At 37.7% G+C, this 25358-nt stretch overlaps 1 protein-coding gene and 1 pseudogene across 1 annotated transcript in view; both read left to right on the top strand.

Annotated features, from left to right (window-relative positions):
- Positions 1-25358, top strand: part of LOC144628981 (CUB and sushi domain-containing protein 3-like) — a 732439-nt gene that overhangs the window by 422721 nt on the left and 284360 nt on the right. The gene's annotated exons all lie outside the window — the stretch shown is intronic.
- Positions 12833-14334, top strand: LOC144628754 (uncharacterized; annotated as a pseudogene).

The following is a 25358-nucleotide window of genomic DNA, read 5'->3' as shown; positions in this document are numbered from 1 at the left end:
ACATATTTAATGAAGTTAACATTTTCAATTATAACACAGGTACTTCGTCGCAAAGAAAATTTTACACAATACCACTGAGGCCTATGTCTTATTGTCAATTCACGAAACGATGTTTAGTTTCTCGCAAGACAACAAGCAGTTGCTCTCTTTGTCTCTTCGCCTTGTGCATTTGCTTCTAAATGCGATTTTTTGGCTGTATTTTCTTTCATTTACAACAAATAGACTAAGATTTTTCTTTCCGAACCGAACACAATTCGTTCAGTGAGAAACTGTTCAAAGCTGCGTTGACTTCAAAGCTTGCTGTACGCGTACGCACCTGAATGGTTTTCCCTCGTTAGCGACGCTGATTGGTTAAAGTTAATCGGATGACGAACCGAGAACCAATCAGCTGCAGGGCCATTTATGCATTAACGGCCCGCTAGGAGTCATTTGCGGACAACAAAGCGCGTGTTTTCAAGAGGGCAGTTTTTTTTAATTTGGCCGCGTGTATTGATAGTAATGATAGTTTGAATAGAAAAGGAGGTCGATAGTCAGTAAGGTCTGTGTTTTGAATACTAAGGTATAAATAAACCATCGACCACGACATTGTTGTGCACTCAATCGCAGTTTAAAAAAAAAACATTGAACCATATCATTTAAAATCGATATCTTTAAAAAAAACTATCCACGCAACTTCATCACGCATTTTGTATAGAAAAATTCCTAACATTCAGAACTATTTAAGCTTATCGCGCGTGCAATGCGGACCGATCATAAGACAACTGCTTCTTTGTTTTCTGCCAATGTTGAACAAGTTCTTAGGTCTCAAAAAACGCATTCGCACTTGTTTTCTGTAACAAGTGACACGTTAATGATGAAATCTACCAATTGTTACAAAATTTGTCCGCTAGTGCGATTCGGCCCTTAGTGACTAAGTAAAATAAATTAACGGCTTGTTTTCATTTAACAGCAAGCACAGTTCAGTACATGAATCAATATACAAGCATAAAACGTAAACTTTCAAATGGTCAGCTATTCAACTCAGACACAAGAAATTAAACAACACAAAGTAAAGAGAACGTCTAACAGCAATGAAGCCTACCTCCAGAAGCGATTACGATGTTTTCATCGTAAAAGGCAAACTTGAAAAGGTAAAGAGTGCATAACAGCACAAGATTTCTTCCGCTTGCTTTCATGGCTGCTTCGTTATCTAAGGTAATAACAGCTCAGGGGAGGTTATGTTCCATATAATCACAGTAATAGAGGGAAATTGTTAAGAAGTACGGAAAACATCAAAGGAGCAAACAAAGAGGCCAGTATTTAGGTTGGAAGTTCCATGACAGTGCACATCTTTTGTTTTGCGCTCATACACTATACATGAGTTTTGTTATCGCAATGTTTTTATTGGTTTGTTGCATGAACAAACGAAACCACCTATTTTAAATTTATCATGTTTTGTGCAATGCCAACCCCCAAATAAGCGAACAAAAAACTTATAACAAATAACTTTTCCGGGCTTCATAACCATTTTCCTCTATTAACTACGGGGGTGTTTCTTTTTTTATCCAAAGTCCAATACTTGAACACGGAAGTAATTTCCTTTTGGTCCTTATTAGAAGTAATGCGTTTTGACAAAAAATATTACACACTCAATATTATATAAAACAAATATTGGATGTAATGCGTTATTCGGCAACGAAGATTGTTAGGAATTATTGTACAGTACAGAATAAATTGTGAAAATTTGCAATGTGATATCTGTAGTCATTAAAGTGTCACCCAATGAAAGAGTGGAAGAGGGGGAGGGGAGGAAAAAACATTCCTAAAACACAAAGGAAACCGGTTAATACTGTTTTGATTTTGTTTAACATTATTCGACAAATAGGAGGACTAACTGTAGGATAACTAAAGATGATGAGGATGCAAATGCATGGAACGCAATAAGATTAAATCTCAAGACGTGATACTCGCTTTTCGTGTTTGGTTTGAATTATTTTAAGGTCGGCACACACTAGGGGACTTGTCGCAGGGACTTGTTTCGGGGACCAGTCCCCTAGTGTGTTCTGGTATTTTGCATCGAAATTCTAGTCGCAGGGACCACATTTTTGGTCCTTGAGACTAGTCCCACGAATTAAGCTGGTTTGATTTCTGGGACAAGTCGCAGGGACCAATAGTCCCACAAATCGGTCATTTTTTTTTTCAGTACACACTAAGGGATAAGTCCCTGCGACTATTCCCTACGACTAGTCCCCTAGTGTGTGCCTAGCTTTAGAAATTTGTAAGCCTCTCGTAATGTCATGGGCGACTGTCAGAGCCTTTGCAGCAAATCGTAGTAGGTGGAAAAAGAATGCCAAAGCCTTATGTGCTTTATTGCATGGAGAGATATAGGTATAGGTAGGTAGGTAATGTGGACTACTTCTTTTTATAAATTACTTTCTATCATGTAGTTCTGGTTTATAGTAATATTTTTTTCTCTCTCTTTTGTCTGCAAACTTTGGGGAAACATTTTTTAGTGGTTGTGTAACAATTTTGTTCCACTCTTTATCAGTTTTCTTTAACAAAGCTTTCACTTTAAAACTTATTTTCGTCTTTAATACTTTTGATCGTTTTAGCTTCAGCTGTGGGTATTAGTGGTTTTACATATAGTGTGTGGGTTTGCATTAATTATTCCTGTGGACATTAATTGCAATCACACGGACATATATAATTAAGGGAGGAACACAGTGACTAGCTTGGCAATATGTTCGTAACTTGACTAATTGAAGTCGTCTTTATTTTAGTTGAAGTCGTCTTATTTTAGTTCCTTCCCCCTTTTTTTTACTAAAGCAACGGGTATGATATCTGCTCATCTAGTGTTGGTAGGCGCCGTAAGATGACTTTTATTGTTGAACAAGAAATGATATTGGTGGTAGCCCAAAGCGCTATATTTACCATTTTCCGCATTACTCCTAAATCTGTGTTTCTTGTACTTCCTTGTCCCGAAGCGTCGGGAAAATACGGCCAAGGAAGTCGGAAGTTGGCATTTGCACTTTTGGTTTTCTAGTAAGATCTAATATGATACTTAGCCTAGTAACTCAATAGCCAGAGAGCCGAAGTTTCAAATAAAATGCTTCGTTTTTGCCCCAAATAAAGGAATGCCTTACGTTCAGATAGAAATCTTATTTTTATATAAGAAGACCTCCTTGTAAATTTTACTAAGGTGTTCTTTGCAAGCTGATCTTTTCTCGTTGACACTAATTAAAAATGGAGTTCGGCTTGATGTTTAGATGACGGTTCAGTTGCCTCAACTTTACTTAGTTTTGGGATAGCATTTCTTGTAAATATTTTGTTTGTGAGTTAATCATGAGACAGTGAGGTCATCCTTTTTTTATCTTTCAGAACAATGTACGAGTAAGCAAGATCTACTGCTGCGAAATTCTCAGTTAACTCATTTCTTAAAAACCGGGTGGAATAGGTTGGGTTTAATGGCTTATTACTCAGAAAGTATCAAACTTACATAGAATAAGTATATTATTTTATATATTTTGGATCCTCGATAGCTTCTCTACAGGATAGGGTTAATATTTTACATATCTGAAGTTAATAATTAACAGGAAAATGACAAACTCATCCCTATTTGTCACAAAATGTTTGCTTTTCTGACTTTTCAGAGCGCCCTGGGAGTATTTTGTTATCTTTTGCTACAAATATAGTCGTAATTTGTTAGAGTTATTTATTTGCCTATGATAAAAGATACAAAAGTGCACAGAAAAAGACTCAAAATACGACGTAATCATATTACGTCACGGCAACATTGTGTCACGGCAATAGCGTGACAGAACACGAGAGAGGCATAAATATGCATAGACGATTGTTATCGGCTCAGTAGTTCAGTAATTATGCTCGTACACGGATTTCATTATTCAAGGAGTTATTCCTGCGTGTTTTTGGCTCATTTCCGCTTGAATTTTTCACTTCAGCACTGAAACTTGTTCTTTCGCCACGTGGATTGTTATTTTCGGAAAATTCTTCTTGATCGTGGTGAAAATAGCGCTTAAATGTCTCAGAATAATTTGATTTGAAATCCGAACGGCTTTATTCACTCTCAGAACCACTCTCTTCAGCGAAAATCAGCTCCAATCTTCTTTACGCATAAACAAAGCAGCAATTAAATTTACCCGCGATTAAATGACACAAACACGATCATTTCTCTCTAAAAACCTCGCTAAATGCTCTCATCCATGTTTCTTTCCTCATGTAACACCCCTGTGTATCAGACTTGGTGAGACCCGACCTGGTGGGCTTTTTTTGCCCTCCCTGGTGGAAATTTGACCTTCCTGGTCCCTGGTGATAATCTTAAAAATCCCTGGTCAATTTTATTTCTCCCCGGTGAGGAATTTTTTTACCTGGTAAGGAAAAATCAACCAAAATCTTTCTGCTGGCTTAAACAGAAGAAAACGCCCCCTGGTAAAAGATAATTTAATAATTGACTATAACTCGATGTAAAAATTAAATAGCAAAAAGTAATTGTTAACTTTTTTCTATTGTTTTTGTCCCTTGTTCTGCTGTCGTGCACGTCACTGAAGAGACAAAACAGATCTGTTTGATTTTCTATAATAATGTAATACGAGCTTGTGAAATATTAAGTGGCTTTTTTCCGTCGATTTAGCAGCCTTGAGCAGCGTTTGATGTAAATATCGTGTTTAACTTTGCAGCCCGCCGGCACAATGTGAAGTAAAAAAATACGCAAGTTATTCCACGGTGGGCACAAAGTGACCCAAAAACGCTCACCTTCATTCATCTTTTTCGTTTTTGATACTGGCTACCTGAAATTTTGCATAAATATAGAGCTCGTCATTCTGAAAAATCGTATGTTTTTTGTTTTTCGAATTTCCAATTTTTTGGCGGGAAAATGACGTCACAAAGTTGACGCCAAATTTTTTTTTAATTAATGTGGAACATTTTATGACCGTTTCTGAAAGAACTTGTCGCAAAGATCCTAAAATTGAAAAAAATTCTGAAATACGTCAATCCAAACCAAAGTTATGGTGCATTGAAGTTTGAGTTTTCCGCCATTTTGAGCTATTTTTAGTAACAAAATGGCGGGAAATTCAAACTTCAATTAGCGATAACTTTTGATTAGATTGACATATCTCAGAATTTTTTTCAGTTTCAAGATCTTTGCGACAAGTTCTTTCAGAAACTGTCATAAAATGTTCCACATTAATTTAAAAAAATTTTGGCGTCAACTTTGTGACGTCATTTTCCCGCCAAAAAATTCGAAATTCGAAAAACAAAAAACATACGATTTTTCAGAATGACGAGCTCTATATTTATGCAAAATTTCAGGTAGCCATTATCAAAAACGAAAAAGATGAATGAAGGTGAGCGTTTTGGGGTCACTTTGTGCCCACCGTGTCAATATTCATTCACACACAAGATCATGCAAGTAGCGTATTACGGTAAATTTTAATAAAGCTGCCTCAAATTGTACTGTACAGCGTAAATAGCACTTTGTGTAGCTTTCACCTGCATGAAACTAATAATGCCTAGCTGGAGGACAGCAGTTATTACCACTTATTATTAAACAAATGCGCGCGCTGCCCATATATGATCAAAATGTTAACGTTATCTGTCATCCGTACATAACAGATATCCTGCGATATACGTAAGTTGCGAAGATTCGTCCGAAATCTTGTTAAGCGCTGCATAATTACAATTTTTCTATCTGCAAAATGTGTTTCGTTGACAATTTGTTGAATAATAAAACAATTATCCTGCTCAATCTTGCGGAATATCGTCTGATTTTAGGCAACTCGGCCTCGTCGGCTAAGTATCAGGCGATATTCCGCGTGATTTCGCAGGATAATTGTTAAGTAAGGTCAGAAGGGGGGGGGGGGTGTTTTTCGTATTTTAATTCTTTATGCATTGATCTTCCAAAAATGGATCAATGAATAAGTGCCGGCAACGGTAAACTAGATAATCTCTGGATCTGTCTCTTGGTGCACGTCTCTTGGTGCAAATCTTTATGTCAGTGACCTTCTGGAAAAGAAATCAAACTTGTATTCAGATAGCAGGGCTTGAGAGACGTTCAAACTGGGGAGTCGAAAAATGATCCCACGAAAAATTCTCTCAATTTTTTTCAAACAGTATCGAATACCTGGCCGAATTAACCTTAACCTTTGATAAACTTTAAGTCGTTAATTTAAGTTTTATGTTTTGGTGGGTGTAATCCGTCAAGCGCAAGGTAGCGGCCTGGTGAAGCGCGTTCCCCTTCCAAAAATAAAGAGTTTTGAATTTAACTAAAAATTTCTACAAATAATCGTGTGTTTTTTTTTTTTACGTTTGTACTTTAAGCTGTCTGGTTGCATATGAAACTCCCTACAAAACGCAAGAAAATTGATCTCGATCGGTCTAATCTTTCACAATTTCCCTGGGGATGCCCCTGGACCCCCAGTAGCTTACACCTTCAGTGTTCACACGATTGCATCGTTTTAAATCCTGCCTACAGGCCTGCTAAGAACTGGAAAAGTAACATGCATCTTAAGGAAGTTTTTAAATCATTTTTAAGCGATAACGTCAGTCCATCGTCTTATATCATCAGGCGGTTGGCGAAATTTGTTGTTCTGTTTGCCTTCGCTTCTGCACGCATTGCGTGCCGTTTTTGATACTCTGGTGGGCAAAGACTTGCGAGAATTTCAGAGGATTTCAGGAATATAGCCCTGGCGACTGCTTCAAGTCCAAGTGCGAACTGACAGTATCAATAATAGTGTGACTCATTGGCTCATTATTGTGTCAATGATTTGCTAAATTTGACCCATTGCGGATCTAGTGGCGGTAATACACTGTGCGATACAACAAACGCTCGGGGAACGCAAAATTAGCCCGTTTGCCATATAACGCTTAAGCCTTAAAGCACTTCTTATACAAGAAATTAAGTCTGAGGCCTTTATTACATGTTTTATTCGATTCTGTTTTTTCATTTGCCACTTTTCTTCGTGTAAGAGCAGGATAAAAAGAGTACGTTACTTCAGTCGTTTACGTACAATGCGAAAAAAAAAAAAACGACGGTGTCATCTACAGTCGTTAGTTAGGCGACATCGGTGCGGAAAGTTGTGCACGATTAGCCCGCTAAGTTTGTTGCATATTGGGTCACAAACTTTTGCATGTATATACATACATGGTTAGATTTAATAAATCATCGACCTCCGTGGTGAAAAAAAGAAATCAACCTGGTGGATTTTTGACTGCCCTGGTCGATTTTGTGTTAAAAAAACCTGGTAGAAAATCAGGTGTCACCAGGTCTGTTACAGAGGGGTGTCATGTACCGTGAGTTTTGCTTATTTACCAGTTGTCAATTGATTTTCACCCCCTCTGGTAAACAATTGCGTCATTTATTCCCAAAATACTCTTCACGTGTCTCAGGAGCCGAAATATCGGTAGCCTGCGTAGCAGGCGAATATATTCACCATACATTGCTTTAATGTTAGTTCCGAGAATTTGGGGGTACAACAAGACAATATATATCCTTGTTGATGATATTGTGCTCTTGTCTTGTAATTTTTTTCGGATCTCTACAGCTCGTAGATATAACATATGAGTCGTTATCCTCTCTTGCCGAGTCCCTCCCTGGCGTTGTTTTAGCCGAAAGAGCTGCCAATGCATCGATGAAACGCCGTTCCTCCCACACGAGATCGAAAGTGTGGGTCACCCTACATCATCCCCAGGTTTTCTCGGCTTCCTTCTTTCCACGTAACTGTGATAATAGATTTCCCTCGTCTCGACCGGGGATTACTCACTGGCTTGCGACGGAAGTACAGAAACGCTTACAGCAGAAATCAGTCGTGATATCGTTTTTTTGCCACGAGAACAACAAAATCATATCTTTGAGCCAACGTGTAATGTTCTTTTTATTATATGAAGACCAGATGCAGTTGTTGTTGACAATTTTTATTTCATTGTTTTCGAATAATCGAGCCAGTTTTACATATCAGCGTTCGTCTTCATATAAAATACAAAGCACCCGTGCCCAGGATATAGAAATACTAACTGAATTCCAATCAAACAAAATACTTGCCAACTAAACAACACGTAAGAGCTGAAAACATCACTGACTTTGACTTGAATCCAATGCGGCAATGTCTTGACGGCCGATAGTTTTCAACTGCTTTTGTTTTCTTCTTCACGTCATCTTGCACTTTCGAAAACCCTTGCGAAGAACTCCTCTAAAAACCTTGAAATCGTCAAGGCTTCCATTATCGTGTTCCCGTTGTTAACTTTTTTAGAAAACTTATTCTTTTTCCTTGCTTAGTTAATCAAATTAAACCTTCGTGTCGATGCTTGCTAACAACAAACGATACAAAACCAAGTTCATTTAACAAAGTAGAAAAGGCGCGAATCGTGACGTAAATGATCGATATGCCACTGTCATACGGAAAATACGCAACTCGGGTCCCGGATGGAGTGGCGTATGGAATCTACGATTGGTTTAGTTCCCAGTAAAACACTTTCCTCTATATAATAATTAAATCCACGTCCGGCAGAAAAGCTTAAGCTTAATGTCACAAAATTCAACGTAAAGTTAACTGTAGCCGACAATGGAGTTAGTACACATTTAATGTATTTTTAAAACAACTATTCAACGAAGTGGAGGTGGCTAGTTGTGGATATTTACCGATCCGCAAAACGGCGAAGTTAAAATCCGCCACTAACCACCGACACTGAGGTGAAAAAAAGTTGTTTTAGTATATACTAAAACAGTGAGATAATACAACCCAAAAAGGATTACTTTTAACTCATTTGTTCCTGTCATGATCAACGATGACAGTTTTCGCACGCGAGTTGCTCGGGGGTGATGAATAGTTCACAATTATCCTGCGAAATCGCGCGGAATATCGCCTGATACTTAGCCGACGAGACCGTAGGCCGAGTTGGCTAAAATCAGACGATATTCCAAAAGATTGAGCAGGAAAATTGTTTTATTATTCAACAAGTTGTCAACGATACACATTTTGCACTTAGAAAAACTGTAATTATGCAGCGCTTTACAAGACTTCGGACGAATCTTCGCAAGCTACGTATATCGCAGGATATCTGTTATGTACGGATGTCAGATAACGTTAACATTTTGACCATATATGGGCAGCGCGCACATTAATATTTTGTTGAATAATAACAAAGGATATCCTATGTTTGAGTAGCCAATCAGCGCGCGCCAACAACGCTATCCACTGTACATGTTTTAGTATATACTAATGCAAGACATATGGTGAAGTAGATAATAATTCTGAAACTCCAATAGACCATTTTCGTAATCTCGGTATTGCACTTGAACTAGCTTGCAATGGAGGCTAACGCGGTTAATCTTTTCAAATGCAAATGACATGAAGCTCTTTTTAACCCTATTCAGACCGGGCTTTTTTGGACCTTCTCAGACCGGGGGGGGGGGCTTCGGAAGCCCCCCCTATGTAACTTCCAGAATATTTAAGCAATCAACATGAAACTTTTATGATGTATTGTACGTCCGAAACTCTTTCTTTTGGTATACGTCACGTGGGATGGTGACGTCACATCACGTGACAATTACATCATGATGTCAAAACAGCCGCCATCTTGGATCCGCCATCTTGGATTTCAAAATTTTTCCAAAATGCCAGAAAACCACCCAAAATCACTGCAAAGTACTCAAAATGAATAAAAATGTGCTTTAAACCCGTAAAATTGTAAAAATAATCCAATTTAGGTTGATTTTTATTAACAGAAACACGCAAAATTACAAATTTGGGAAACATGCCTGTCAAAATGCCGTTTCCATGGTGATGTCAAGTTCCTGACACATCATCCAACCCTACCAAATTGTTGCCAGATAAATTTTAGGAAAACTCAGAAAGTTTGGCAGCGTTTGGTTAAATCTTAAAAAAAGTTATAAAAGTTCAAAGTCAGCGCGGGCCTCAAAAGCCCCCCCCCCCCCGGTCTGAATAGGGTTAATGATATTCCCCCGCATTAGCCTCCATTGCAAGCTATGTCGAGTCCAATGCCGAGAATACGAAAATGGTCTGTTCTCAAGGCATAAAATTCAAAGTTTTCCACGTCAGTAGCTTGTTCTCCAGAAGTTATGTTGGAAGCATTGGCAACGTAAGCATCGTTGTTGTAACTTTTTGGGTCGTCGGTCAACTTCTTTGAACTGCGGTTAAAGAACCTTTTGAGGAAAAAGGAAAGTGTATTAACGGTCAGTAACTTTGAAAACTGCAAAGAGGCGGAAGCCCTCATATACAGTAAAAACCCGCGAGTAAGAACCTAATTTGTAAGAATCTGTTAGGCTACAATTTGCCAGTTTGACACCCTCTTTATAAGAACCTCTTTAACCTAAAATTTGGAAAAAAGTTCTTATAAACTTTTTATTCTTTTAGGAAAATATGATAAATAGACATTCTGGATCCTCTTTGGAGACACCTAGGAGCCTTTTTCCTCCAGTTGCAATTTAAATGCCAATGTTAAAAATCATAAAATATCACTGATACAATCACAAAAGTATAAATATAAAGTAAAGCTCGAGTACTACCTAAAACTCCATAAACAACAATGTAAATGTTTCTTCAGAAAATAAGAACCTCAGATTAAGAACCTAAATTGCCTAAATTTCAGTGCCCTAATTACCATTTATGTAGGAACCTGTTCAGCCTAACTTGAGAAAATGCAGATTATTTTTTTTTATAAGTGAAGCGGTGAATATGAGGAGCGATTTCCGAGAATTAGGTAATTGAATGGTTCGATTTATACTAGAGAAGGATGATCCGCCTGGACAAACTTGCATTTTAATTAGGCGAGCATTTTTTAGTTCGTCCGATAATTCGTCTGTGTATAAATATCTGAAATATATGAACTATCTGCGTAATTCGTCTGCCAAGAGGAACTTGCTAGATAGTTCATCTGGACAGATGATCTGTTTGTTTGCCCGTATTTATACACAGACGAAGTTTTGGACGAACTAAAAAATGCTCGCCTTATTAAAATGCAAGTTCGTCCAGACGGATCATCCGTCTCTAGTATAAATCGACCAGCTCATTGGCGTTTCAGTGTTTTTTACCTGTCACGATTCTTGTAAGAGTACACAAGACCAAAGCTGTTGATAACCACGAACAAAACACCACCCACACAAGCTCCTGCAATTATAGCACTCTTTTGCTTGGATCCTTCTGTTCGAGTAGTTGCGACGGCGGTAGAAGAGATGTCTTATTAATACGAAAATGAGAAAAAAAAGACAGTAAATACAATAATTATAGTATTGAAAAGAAACTGTGAAACTACAAATACATTTAAGCCCTGGCCGAAAAGGTAACGCAAGTAGACGCAAGTTGAACTTGCTTACAGACTTGCGTTGAGTGGCCAAACGGACTCGCAAGTTTACTCGCAAGTGCACACAAGTTGTTAAAAAAAAGCCATTTCAATGCTACTGCGCGCGCTGTAATTTAGTACTTGAAGTAGTGGATGGACAAACGGTGAAAAGCTTGCGTTGACTTGCGTGCAAATTAATTTGATCTCGACCAAAGTGAACGCAAGTCATCGCAAGTCAACGTGAGTCCTGGCCAATTTGGAGACTCAAGAGGACGCAAGTTTTTAACTTGCGTCTACTTGCGTCTCCGTTTGGCCAGGCCTTTGGATCACCACTGTGCAGTAAAAAAGGTTTCTCGTGAGTCTTTTCCACAAAATTAAGGCAACAAACATACTAGTGAAAATTAATTTAATTTAATACCGGCATTTACAGACTGAACGTAGGCTTCTAATCTATGAAACCCTCGGATGTTGAGTATCCGCATTTTTTCAGTTGTTTTCCTCAACATTAACGGGTTTCAATTTGATAGACTGAAATGCTCAAAACCTCATTGCATACTATTATTCTAGGAAATTTAGAAAAAAAAGTTGCAAAACTTCAAGGGTCGGAGAACCATATCATTTATAGGGTAATAGACCATTTCATGCTTTTAATGAGTACATCTTTTAAAGACCATTTTGTGTGAAAATTTCATTAAAATCGACCATATTTGAACCAAACGGTGACGTCTTAAGCAAATGTTCCTAAGAAATACAGAAAAAAAATTCGAACTTGTTTCACATTCTTTCAACTTACTCTCACAGTTGTCTCCGTAGAATTCCGGTCGACAAGTGCAGTTGTATCCATTAGGATACCTTGTACATGTGCCGTTATTGAGGCATGGAGAGCTAGTGCAGTTGTCAACTATAAAAGAGTAATTAAAAGAATTGTCACAATGACATTTTACCACTGCATGTTCCGAAGGTTTGATGATAAAAATCGAAGTGCGTGCATGCGTTGCTCGTACTGAGGTGCACGAAGTTCTGATGTTGATATGCCATGTTGTGCTGAATTTTGTCATGGTTAAAAAAATGCCAACATTTAAGGGTACAAGTGAACCAAATGGACTGACTTATAAATCCGGGCGAGCACCATATTAAATGCAATTTTCCCAGCGTCGTCAAACGATGAAACCGATAATCGATAACAATCAATGGCAATCGATAACAATTAATCATTAAGATGTGTTCAGTTTTTAATTGCCATGAATTTTCATTGATTGTCATCAATTGGAATTGATTTCCAGAAATTTATTGGGAGGTAAATATCAAATGCCTTGACAGAAAAAAATACAATGTTACCGAAATGAACAGATACACTAAATAAATATTAGCCTGATATCCGGGAGAAATAAAAAACTAGCAGTACTGGAATAACATCTGGGAAAATTGTACAACTTAAACTTTAATTTCTCTTCATAAAGGATCCCTTGGGAGGTGACTCAGTTGAGCACGATTATGTATGGTATTGATCACCTTCAGCACATTCCCATGCGCATTCCCAATGCGCATGGGATTCCCAATGCGCCCAAAAACAATTATTATTATTATTATTAAGGCAGGACCTGATTTGGGGTACTACCCTAACGCCAAAAAGTGCTGGCTTATCACGAAACCCGACAAGAAGGACCATGCTAAAGCTATCTTCGAGGGGACTGCGATAAACATCTCTACGCAGGGACAAAAACATCTAGGCGCCGCTCTGGGCTCTCGAGCTTATCTCGAAGAGTATGTCGATGGAAAGGTTGAGGAGTGGGTGAGCCAGGTGGTAAAGCTAGCCGAGTATGCCACATCAAACCCACAGGCGTGCTATGCGGCATTTACCTTCGGACTACGCCACCGCTGGACATATTTTCTCAGAACACTTCCTGATATAGAAGATCTATTAGAGCCCCTGGAGCGTGCTATTGCAGATGTACTAATACCATCAATCACTGATCACCACTGCACAAAAGAAGAGAGGGACCTAGTGGCACTTCCAGTGCGGCTAGGGGGCTTGGACTTATTAATCCAAGCCAGGATGCAGCGTCCCAATTCAAGGTGTCAACCAAGATCACAGCGCCCCTAGTCGAGAAAATAATCGCACAGGATCATGAAACACCGGCTGATACTGCTGTCAAGACACTACAGCAGTGCGTGCGAAGAGAAACCAACGAAGCGCTTCAGACCAGGCTTGGCAATGTCAGGGAGTCTCTACCTCAGAAGACACAACGAGCCATTGATCTCGCAACCGAGAAAGGTGCATCTAACTGGCTCACGGTCCTCCCATTAAAGGACATGGGCTACAACCTGAATAAAGGCGAGTTCCGAGATGCTGTAAAGCTCAGGTACGACTGGGAAATTGACGACAAGCCGACAGTGTGCGTGTGCGGTGACGCCTTTACAATCGATCATGCAATGATTTGTAGGAGAGGCGGATTCATAATTCAGCGCCATAATGAACTCCGTGACCTCGAGGCTGACTTGCTTAAGATGGTCTGTAATGATGTCGAAATAGAGCCCGTCCTTCAAGAACTGACTGGAGAGAGGCTACCAAGCGGCGCTAACACAACGCCAGATGCTCGCCTAGATATACATGCCCGGGGGTTTTGGGAGAAGCAGAGATCCGCGTTCTTTGATGTGAGGGTGTGTCACCCCAACGCGGATTCATACAAGGACCAAACCCCCAAGCAGATATACCGTAACCATGAGAATGAGAAGAAGAGGGCTTACGCAGACAGGGTTCTTCAAGTAGAACAGGGAACTTTCACTCCATTGGTGTTTACATCCACCGGAGGAATGGGCGAGGAGTGCAAGAGGTATCACAGTAGGCTTGCAGAATTAATCGCCGCAAAGAAAGGGGAGGATTACGCAACAACGGTGTCTTGGATTAGATCAAAAGTCTCATTTGCGATCCTCCGATCCGCCTTAATCTGCCTAAGGGGATCAAGAACTGTAAAGAGAAACAGGAACATTGACATCTATGATATGGACTTTCAAGTAGAGAATTCTCGTACTGCATTTTAGATCGAATATTTTTCTTCTTTTATTATTGCTCTCGAAGTCGCTTTTTACTATTTTTCTACATTTTTAAAGACACTGTTTTTATTATTATGTAAATAATATGTTTATATATAAAGTTCTTATTCGAATAGTCAAATCATTGTAATTCTTTTAGAAATTGGTTAATAAAGTTTCTTTTTCCATTAAAAAATTATTATTATTATTATTATTATTATTATTATTATTATTATTATTAAAAAAATAATAAATAATAATAAATAATAATAATAATATTTCACGCAATCATTAAAAATACAAGCACCGATAAAAAGGATTAAGAATTAAAAAAAGCTATATATAAAGGTACAATGTCTTTGTATAAGCGAGAATTAAAATCTTAAAATCGTTTATAACATGTAATTATTTTTTTTGTTTTATAATCAAATTTTACAAATGGTGATTATTAAAAGAAAAGAAAAGTTAATAAAAAAATTTATACCTATTATTCTCGCTTATTATTATTATTATTATTATTATTATTATTATTATTATTATTATTATTAATATTATTATTATTCCCGAGATCTCCTTTCTTCTTTTGATGAGCAACGAATCGCTCGCCAACTTCAACAGCAAGTGGGCATTCATGGTACCCTTTCCATTAACTACTACACAACATGGTAGATAGTCAACAACTTGCAATTGAGACATATTTCTCGTGCAAAAGCCGGAGCAAAAAAAAAAAAAAGGCTACATGCAGAACTAAGGCGGGTCGTATTGCCGTGGTTATTATTATTTATAGATTGATCGAAAACAATCAGCTTCACAGCAAACGGTATTCAATAATAATCGATGGCTATCGATGACAATCAAGAACTGAAGCTTGTGATTATCGATTGGTCATCGATTGGCCGATAGCAATCCATAACAATGAACTAATTGCCATCGACTGGTATCGATTGATCGATTGGACTTCCAATAATCGATTGTCATCGATTGATCACCCCAGAAAATTTATATGGACTTGATCACATTGCACATTTTTGCTCCAGTAATGTCCTTTTGAGGAGGCAACGGCCTTATAGTTCAGTTCCGATTTTTAAGCGTACGTAAGAAATACTTTCTTGGCTGATCTGACACACATGTTTCGTCTCCTAAAGTACGTAAGAAATGACAGATAAACTTGCAAGCACATTTTACTCCTATTTTAACTTACATGTCTCGCAGTTGTCTCCATAGAATTCTGGCAGACATGTACAGTTGAAACCGCCAGGAAGCCAAGTACATGAACCATTATTATAGCATGGGGAACTGGTGCAGCTGTCAACTACAAAAGAGTATTAATTGAACTAAAAACATTTTCAGCAGAACGTTTGAAAACTGTATTGTGTAAGTATAAATTCAAAAGGCCTGTAAGGGAACCTCCACTCTTTCGATAAGTTGACAATGAATTGTTTGAAATAATGCCTAAATTTCAAATTTTACAGGACAGGGGGAGAAATAACATTTAATGGCAACCAAAAATGAAAAATATTGGATTTAATAACGTGTAATGGTTGCCCAATCCACCGTAAGAATAAAGATGGCGGCTATACATTTTACCACAGCACCTTGCGAACCTAACACAGCCAATAGAAACATAGAAAGCCATATTTTTTTCCGCTAAGGTAAGTTTGAAGTTATTAGAACTTTTATGTACCAGTCGCCATCTTTATGCGTACCAATGATTGTTTCACACAGTAGATCCTCTGCTTTCAAACAATATCGGCAACCATTAGACGTCATAAAATCCAAAATGGCGGCGCGCGGGAAATTTAAAATCCATAATCTTTTTCACTTTTTGTTGCTGTTAAATGTTATTCTTTCTCTTGTCCTGTAAAATTTGAAAGTTCGGCTTTATTTCCAACAATTCAATGCCAACTTATCGTAAGAGTGGAGGTTCCCTTTTAACATTGCACATTTTTTGTCCAGAAATACAGTTCTTGGACAAAATTTGATTGGGTTATTATCATACACATATGTGGCGCTGTTAACTATGATGCACTGACATTCTAACAGAACGAAATCCAAGTGTATAACATTCCAAATGAGAAGTTTGTGACTAGTGCTTTATTATGCTGCACCATACAGCGTTAAATAAAATTACCAACAAGAAACACTGTGCGACTTATATCAGTATTAAGCTATGGCGTATTAATGTATTAATCTTCTAGATTACAATTCGGCCTGAGAACAGTGGAAAAATAATCTAAAGAGGGTAGCACGGAACAGTCTTGTGACTGACCAATCTATGGCCGTCAAATTCCCGATCGAATCAGTTGGGATTAGAAGTGTTGGTTTTTGTGGAGGGAGGAAAACCGGAGAACCTGAAGAGAAACCCTAGGAGCGAGGACGAGAACCGACAACAAACTCGGTCAACATATATGAACAGGATCCGGGAATCGAGTCCAGGCCACATTGGTGGAAAGCAAGCGCTCTCACCATTGCGCTATCCCTGCTCCCTTTAATGAAGAGTCACTTGTTGAAAATGCCACTGCAAATTCCAATTTATCATTTTTTTTATATTTAACGAAGTGTTGGAGATCATACTTTGGCAAGTGAAATTTTGTCCACTCCAAGTTCCATTGTGTTTACATCTTCTTACTTGAGAACCAGACCCAATATAGCCATTATCACAAGAGAAATGACAGACTGCATTATAAACCATCGTTTCATTCCCTGAGCATCCGTGTCTAGCTCCGTGAGACGGTGCAGGTAACGCTGGGCACGTGATCACTGCAATGTGAAGCGTGAAATAATAAACTTAGAAAGTTAGAATACAAAAAGAACTTTAAAACCTTCAAATTTTGGTCCACGATGCACTTTTATGATGGTTTTTTTACAGGGCTGTTATCCACTTATCCCCTAGAGTTTAGTGAGTTAGTACTAAAGTTAACGGAGTGAAATAGTCACAGACCAGTTAAAAGCACTAAAATTGGCATACAAAGACCTTTGAAAACATTTTCTTTCTTAGACGTGAAAATGACGTTACTTATACGTCGAACAAGGGTTCATGGCGTTAATTAAATAATGCGGCGATTAAGAGACTTTAAATAATGGGATCTCTCAAATTGAGTAAAAGTGGAATAATGTCAAAATTAATGACATTTGTAGCATCATTTGTACAAAAAAACTGTTTTTTTTTTCTCAGCTATATTGTGAAAATCTGTTTATACTTCCTGAACGAAATTGTGTTGGTTTTCAGAACTTCCTAGAAATTCCCTTTTGTTAAACTTAATGCTGGTTTCAATTTTCCTTTCTTTAGCCGCCTTTGTGTTTAGTTACTGGAGTTAATTGAATTTGTAATGGGTTAAGCAGTAGGTTTTTTAAGAGTCACGTTATGTGTTCAGACCAGTCGCTTACTACAAAATATTTGGTAGATTTAAAAGAACTGGTCAAAATTAAACTGAAGGTTATAGTCGTGCCAGGTAAACTGTGTCCCCCCAAGAGTACATTAATGAATTGATTATTTGAAATTTGAATCCGTTGTTGAGGGTCTCAATTTGGTTTAGTGTTGCGTGTTATATGCCCATAATTTTTAGTATTTGCTGTTATATTGGCCAATCTTTTAATGTTTACTGTTTCCGGAGGAAATACTGTTAAGTGTTTGGAGGGTTTCTCGTGAAAAATTTTAGCATTGTAAATTCTTATCTGCTCTTCAAAAATCGGATAGAATCACTCATGAACTTAGGCCCCGTCCACACTGACCCGGGTAAATTTGAAAACGCATCTTTTTTTCTCCGGTTAGGCCAACCGTCCACACTGGAACGGCGCTTTCGGTCACCAAAAACGGAGCTTTTCAAAAACGCTCACCAATGAGCGTTTGGACTTCGAGCGTGAAATAGTGTATTTTTATATTTTATTGTAAATAATTTTAGAGGGCCACTGGTTTGTTAGTATTTTTATGTTATTTTAGTGCTACCCTCGTTAAATAAAGACTTTACTTTTACTTTTACTTACTAATGAAGCGTATCGTTTTCAAATTTACCCGGGTTAATGTGGACGAAAAACATTTTACGCGGCGTTTTCAAATTTCTCCGTTTTCAAATTTACCCGGGTCAGTGTGGACGGGGCCTTAGAGAAAATTTTCGGATTTCTCCTCGGACATCTTCGGTAGTCTTCGGAAATCTTTGGCAGTCTTCGGGTTTATTTGGTAGTCTTCGGAAATCTTCCTAACTGATCTGAAATCGTCGGAAATGGCCGCAAACTTCTTCATATACTAAACAAAATAATATTGGCCTTTTTGGGGCCGTTTTTTTTGGATAAAATTTATTGTTACATTATTTTTTTTACTGTTAGTGTTAAAATGCCTAGAATGTTACTGTTTTATGTTACAGAGCCAAAAACGTAAGTGTTTAGTGTTATCGAGGTACCCCCATTCGCACCCTCGTTATTCAATCTCAAGAGTACATAGCGCAGATCGATCATCGAAAAAAATTACTTTCTGATCACAGAACGTACGTTTTTGCGGTTATTAGATGCAACAAATAGTACGACAAATTCAAATTCTCGCCTTCTCTCTCTTTTTTAAATCGGTTGACAGTGATCGGAAACTAAATTTTGAATCAAACATAGATCGGCGGTTGTGTATATATTCTTGAAATTGACTAACGGATTCAAATTTTAAAAAATCCGTTCATATATGCAATCTGGGGGGCACGATTCGCCTGGCACGACTGTAGATGTTTCTAGTGTATACCTGGTAACTGCCGGGAACTGTCATACGCCACAAGCCGATTGATTTCCTGACTGATGCTAATATTACCCACTACTGTTCCATTGGCACTGGTGGCGTTGAACTTGTAAATTCCATGAGTAGTCCGATCAGAGACGAATAAAAAAGAAGAGAGGAAAGTTACTCCAAAAGAGAAATAGTCGGGCCATTGTCGTTGATTAAACTGAAAAAGTAACTTTCTGTTGTTGCCATAGTAATCAACGGACTCTATTCTGCCCAACGCTTCATCTACCCAGAAGACAAGTCTGCTTTGTCTGTCAAGGTCAATACCGGACGGCCGAAGAAGATTAGAGGTAACTATGGAGACAGCTTGAGTGCCTGATAAAGTGGCTCTCACTATCTTGGCGCGAGAAAATCCAGTGCACGTCAAAAACATTGACCTGTTGGGTGAAAAATATTGCGCCATTTAGTCAGAAACAAGAAGTCTGAGCTTATAGAGTAATTAACCACGACCTTTATAACGTCGTTTTAAGCTGTACATTTACCTTGGGGAGGGTGAAGAAGAGAGAGAGCCGGGGGGGGGGGGGATTGGGGTAGACAACACAAAGGGCTGCCACTGACTTCATACGTCTGTGCTTTAAGAAGCAGCATTCATGCTACAGTGGCCAAACGTCGATTTGACTTTTTCTAAACATTATTGAGGAACATTTCGCTTTGTCAATTGTTTGGTTAATCAAATCAAACGTTTCAAAATGGCTGTTTTGATTAGCTTGATTTCAAAACAGCCACTGTCACACTGTATTGTCGATCATAGCATTTTGCTGAACGCGTGAAACTAGAGAAATCGCCTTTCTCGCCAAGAGTGTCTCCGCAGCTCAGTGCATGGTTAGAGCATCTGACCGTCTGGGACTTATAAAATGTCTTATCCCACGCTCATATACAACGGAAATTACATCTTTTGTCTTGATAAATTATGAGTTTGTCAGTTTGTCATCTTTACGTGAAAGGGTACCGACTCACTAGTTGCTTGGTGTTTGCTTACCCATAGTAAGGATCGAGAGCAATTCCACTCATATATGGCCCACCAAAATAATAAGGCACCAGAACACGCCTGTTATTGCCGTCTAAGTCTGATACCCATATCGTACTATTACCCCATTCGATGCAGTATAACAGTGATGACGTCCATTCCACTGCCAGTCCTCCACACCAAGTGTATTTATGAAGTATTGTCATATTTGATCCATCGATATTAGCTCGTTTGATGTTGCCTGAAGAGTCACTCCAAAATATGTAGCCCAGGCTGAAATGGACATCTATGGCGTGAGGGCTTGTTGAATTCGAGACGATCGGATAAATTGTGGCATTGTTGTAATCCAAACCTATTATTCCCGTTGCAGTTGAAACCAAAAGACATGGAGGGTTACATGGAGCGCTAAAATCTAATTAAAAGAAGCATTGTTAAAATATTTATAAAATGTTTTGTTTGCAAATAAAATTTTATATTCTCAGGGGAATAGTAAAGTATTAATTTTTCATTTGCATCAATTGGCAGAACGCCTTACCGAGTATAATAATATTTATAAACTATGACATATTGAAAGTCTTAAGTCTAATTCAGCCTGCGAATACAGCTCCCTCTCTTCGCTCCTGACCGGTTTAATCGCCAAACCAGGCATGTCTTGCAAATTCCCATATAATGATGATGATGATGATGATATGATGGTAGTGGCGATGATGATGATAATGGTTTAATGATAAATGCAACAGGTGGCTCTTACATCAACATATGCTAAAAATTCACTACAATGAAGTATATTTACAACAACAACAAATAACAACAAAACTTTATTTACCCAAAATATTTACAAAAAGAAAATATATATATATATAGCATAAATAAATAATTAGGGGTCTGGCTACCTGAAATAACTGTAGAGTTAAAAAGGGCAGGCAGCCAGTGTTACAATTATGTAAATACAAATTGAGGTCGGGAAAACACACAACAACACAGAACATTACAGTGAGCAAAATGAAAAAAAAGAAGACAATAATATATTATAGAATATCGAAGACAAATAAAATAGGAGAAATATAAATAGCAAAAATTATTAATAACAATTATTAAAAGGAAAAATCAGAGCAAAACAGCCTTATAGTTGAACAATACACGCGCTAGCTAGTATCTTTTAAGATATTGAACTTGCATTTTTTTTTCTTAAACATGTGGATGATAACTTAATCATTTCCAATGGAGTTCCAAATAGAGGGGCCCTGAAACCTAATATTAAACCTTTCATAATTAGTTCTTACAAAAGGAAGATAATAAGACTGTTGTGCTGCGCGTCTAGTATTATAATTATGAATATTAGTTACTCTAGTGAAAAATGAATGAAAGGCAATAGGAAGGAGAATTAATAAATTACTTATTTATATTTATCAAAAGTTCTTTAAAGATCGTACTTTGGCAAGTGAAATTTTGCCCATTCCAAGTTCCATTTTGTTGACATCTTCTTACTTGAGAACCAGACCCTATATAGCCTTTGTTACACGAGAACTGACAGACTGATTTATAAGCCATTGTTTCATTCCCTGAGCATCCGTGTCTAGCTCCGTTGGACGGTGCAGGTAACGCTGGGCACGGGAAGACTGCAGTGTAAAAAGCGTGAATTAAAATAAAAACAAGCGTTTCAAAAACGTGAAAATATTGAAGGGCCGCAGCGAGGATAAAACATATTATAAAATTTGAAAACGATCTCTGGCTAAAATACTTTAAGAATACGAGCTTTCGGCTGTTTGAACTGCAGCCTTCGACGGGTAAAATGTTAAAAAGATAAAAAATGCAGTGTGTGAAGTTGCGAAATAAAATGCTGATAACTAAGAATATTTGTTAAAAAGAATGTTGTACTGTCCAGGCAGAGGACAGGAATTGTTATCCGCATTGGGAGTTAGCTTGGAATGCCACGCTCTAATGTTTTTCTTGTTCTAAAGCCGCCTTTGTCAATGACAGATGCATTTTCAAAGTCAATCGCGTGATTATTGGACCAGACCAGCAATTCTTGAACCTTTCGCCGCGGTTTTTACATTTCTCAGGTGTTCTTTTTTCCTGGTGTTGAAGGCTCTGCCCGTCTCACCAATGTAACACCATGAACAATCAGCACAGGGAATTTTTTCAAAAACTTTTTTTCAAAAACGTTCATTTTTGACTTACTTGTCAACTCAAGTTTCTAATGTAAAACTCTGATTATTCTTCCTGAATAAAGTCGTGTTAGTCTTCTGATCTTCTCCTTATATGTTATTTTGTTAAACTTAATTCTGGTTTCAATGTAAGCTTTCAAGTCACTTTTTATACATTTACAGACATTTTCTTTTAATTTAGATGTAAAGCTCCAAACTTTGTTTTTAAAGTAATGAAATTAATTGTGACTTTTTTTTAATTTTCACGGACAAAGGATATCAATGTTGTGTTTTATGTTGTTTTTGGTTTATAGATGAGTTGAGCCGTAAGTTTTAGAAGAGTCACGTGACGTGTTTAGACCAATCGCGTACGACAAAAAAGTGTTTGGCAGATTTTAAATAACAAGTTAAAACTAGGTTAGAAGAGTACAGTGTATACCTGGTAACTGCCGGGAACTGTCATACGCTACAAGCACATTGATTTCCTGACTGATGCTAACATTACTCACAACTGCTCCATTGACACTGGTGGCGTTGAATTTGTAAATCTCATCAGTAGCCTGAACAGAGACGAATAAAAACGAAGAGAGGAAAGTTACATCAAAAAAGAAGACGCGGGACCATGGTCGTTGATGAGACTGAAAAAGTAACTTTCTGTCGTTGCCATGGTAATCTACGGACTCTACTGTGTTCAACGACACATCCACCCAGAAGACAAGTCTGCTTTGTCTGTCAAGATCAATACCGGACGGCGTAAAAAGATTATAGGTAACTATGGAAACAGCTTGAGTGCCTGATAAAGTTGCCCTCCATATCTTTGGAGGAGATTGCCAGTCCGTCCAGAACATTAACCTGTCGAGTGAGAAGTATTTCAGCAATCAGTCGGGAGTTCGGAAGCTCGAGGTTAGTGAGCAGTTAGTCACGACCTTTATATATAACATCGTGTAAATGTAACCCAGTTTAGCTTTAAAAGGGGGAGAAGGTGTAGGACAAAGCGCCCAAACTGACTGAAACTTCTCGTGCTAAAACAGCATTCATCTTATAGAAGTGAAACATCGATCAAACTTTTCCTAAACATTGTTAAGGAACATCTCACGTGTCCATTGCATTCATGTTTTTCAATCAGTGTTTTTAACGAAATGTAACGTTTTCTGGCAGCTTATTTTTCTTCTTAAGTGAGATTTTGCATTTTTTCCAATATTCTCGAAACAATTTTGAGGATTTTTGAAGATCTTAAAAACCCAGACTACACTTTGAAATGTATTACGTCATTTTGCCGTAATACGACATTTAAATTTCCAGATGCCTTGCACGCCTCATAAGTTTAATTGTTGAGAATTGCCCGCTACGATCCTAACGCTTCTCTTGATTAAAAAGACTGTATTTATTTACGTTCACAACGCTTATATTAACAGATCCTTTGCAAAACTGAACTGACTTTTTACACGACATTGCGGCTTTTGTTAACGCGATACGTTTTCCTAACCGATCACACAAACAGAAATTATTTCATTATCTCAATTATTAAATTATCATTATTTCATTATCAAATGACAGGTTTATACATTTTAACTAATAATTATAACGTTTCTACTTGTTACGACAGTTTCCAACAGTTTCCGGTGGCGCACAAAGACCATCCCCAACCCCAGGCTCACGAAAGAAAAAAAAATATGCTAAACAGAGATAAAAAATAAAATGGAGCACGTGATAACATAGCTCGTGTTAGAACATGAGTGATACGTATTGGAGAATTTCAAATCGTACCTACTAAGTGCCGTTGAATTTCACCAAACTTTCTCAACTGTTTACATGAGGCTTTCTAAACCATTCATGTTCTCTGAGCCGCTTTTCCCTTTTAGCCGGCGGTGCCTTTGCACGAGGTTTGATTTTAACAAAGGGAGTTTGAAATCTGGCAAATCAAATCAACCCTTTGAAAATGCATTCGTTATAAGAGAGTTTAAAGAGGCTGATTTGATTTGCTAGATTTCAAGACAAAACAATGCGATCAAAGCAGTTTGCAGGATGCGTGTCATATATATAAGCCTAAAGAAGTCGCCTTTCTCGCCAATAGTTTCCCAGCAGCTCAGTAGTTAACTCAAGGCATCCGACTGTTAGGTACTCAGAATATTTCTTGTCCCGCGCTCATAACAACAGAATTTATATAATTCTACTGATCAGATAAAATCTCCGTTTCTTAATTATTATCGTTTTTTTCAGGTGTAATGTAGTTGTTAGGTAATAACTTACCCCTCGAAAGGATCGAGAACAATTCTACCTGGCCAACCAATACTTGAAGACACCAGAATACGTTTGTTATTGCCTTCTAAGTCTGATACCGATATCGCCCTATCGGTCCAGTACAATTGCGACGACGTCCATTCCACTGCCAGTCCGTTACAATTAATGTGTTCGTGAAGTACTGTGATATTTGTTCCATCGATATTAGCTCGTTTGATTTTGTTTTCTGTCAATTCAAACCAAAATATGTAGCCCAGATTGAAATGGACATCTATGGCCATTGGGTCTTTTAAATTCGAGATGATGGGATAACTTGTAGCGTTGATGTAATCCACAGCTATAATTTCAGTTGTAGTTGAAACAAAAAGACATGAAGAGTTGCATCGATTTGGAGCGCTAAAATCTATTAAAAAAACAAATAAATAAAAAAAACAACTGAAGAATTAAATTATTATGGTTTATAACCAGGATTAAAAGGAAACGCGTAAAGAAATGAAATGACCGCTGTCCTCTTTCTTATTAAAAGTGCAAATTTAAAGAATTGGCAACTAATAATTTTACAGTATCTGTTTTAGGTAACTGTTTTTGAATAATTTTTGCTTCCTCACAACCCAATATTATATTCCATATTGGAGGGAAAACATCCTTAACATCATTATCGTTTAGGTTTGTGCATATAATTAATCTAATATTCTCAGGCGAATCGAAAAATATGGTTACGTTCTACCACATCACTTTTATCAATTGACAGAATGCTGTACGGTGCATAGCAGTGTGACTATGTAATGTTAAACCTTTAAATCTCAATTTGACCTGCAAACAGTGGATGAAGAGCTACTCTGGAAATGCCAAGTACTGCAAATTCCCATGTATTTATTATTATATTCATATTTATCAAACGTGTTAAAGATCGTAC

This window comes from Oculina patagonica, chromosome 10 (genome assembly GCF_052425735.1).
Source record: "Oculina patagonica isolate OP01 chromosome 10, crgOcupat, whole genome shotgun sequence".
Lineage (NCBI taxonomy): Eukaryota > Metazoa > Cnidaria > Anthozoa > Scleractinia > Oculinidae > Oculina > Oculina patagonica.
Note: the sequence above shows the minus strand (reverse complement) of the source record. Positions and strands in the feature narration are given on the sequence as shown.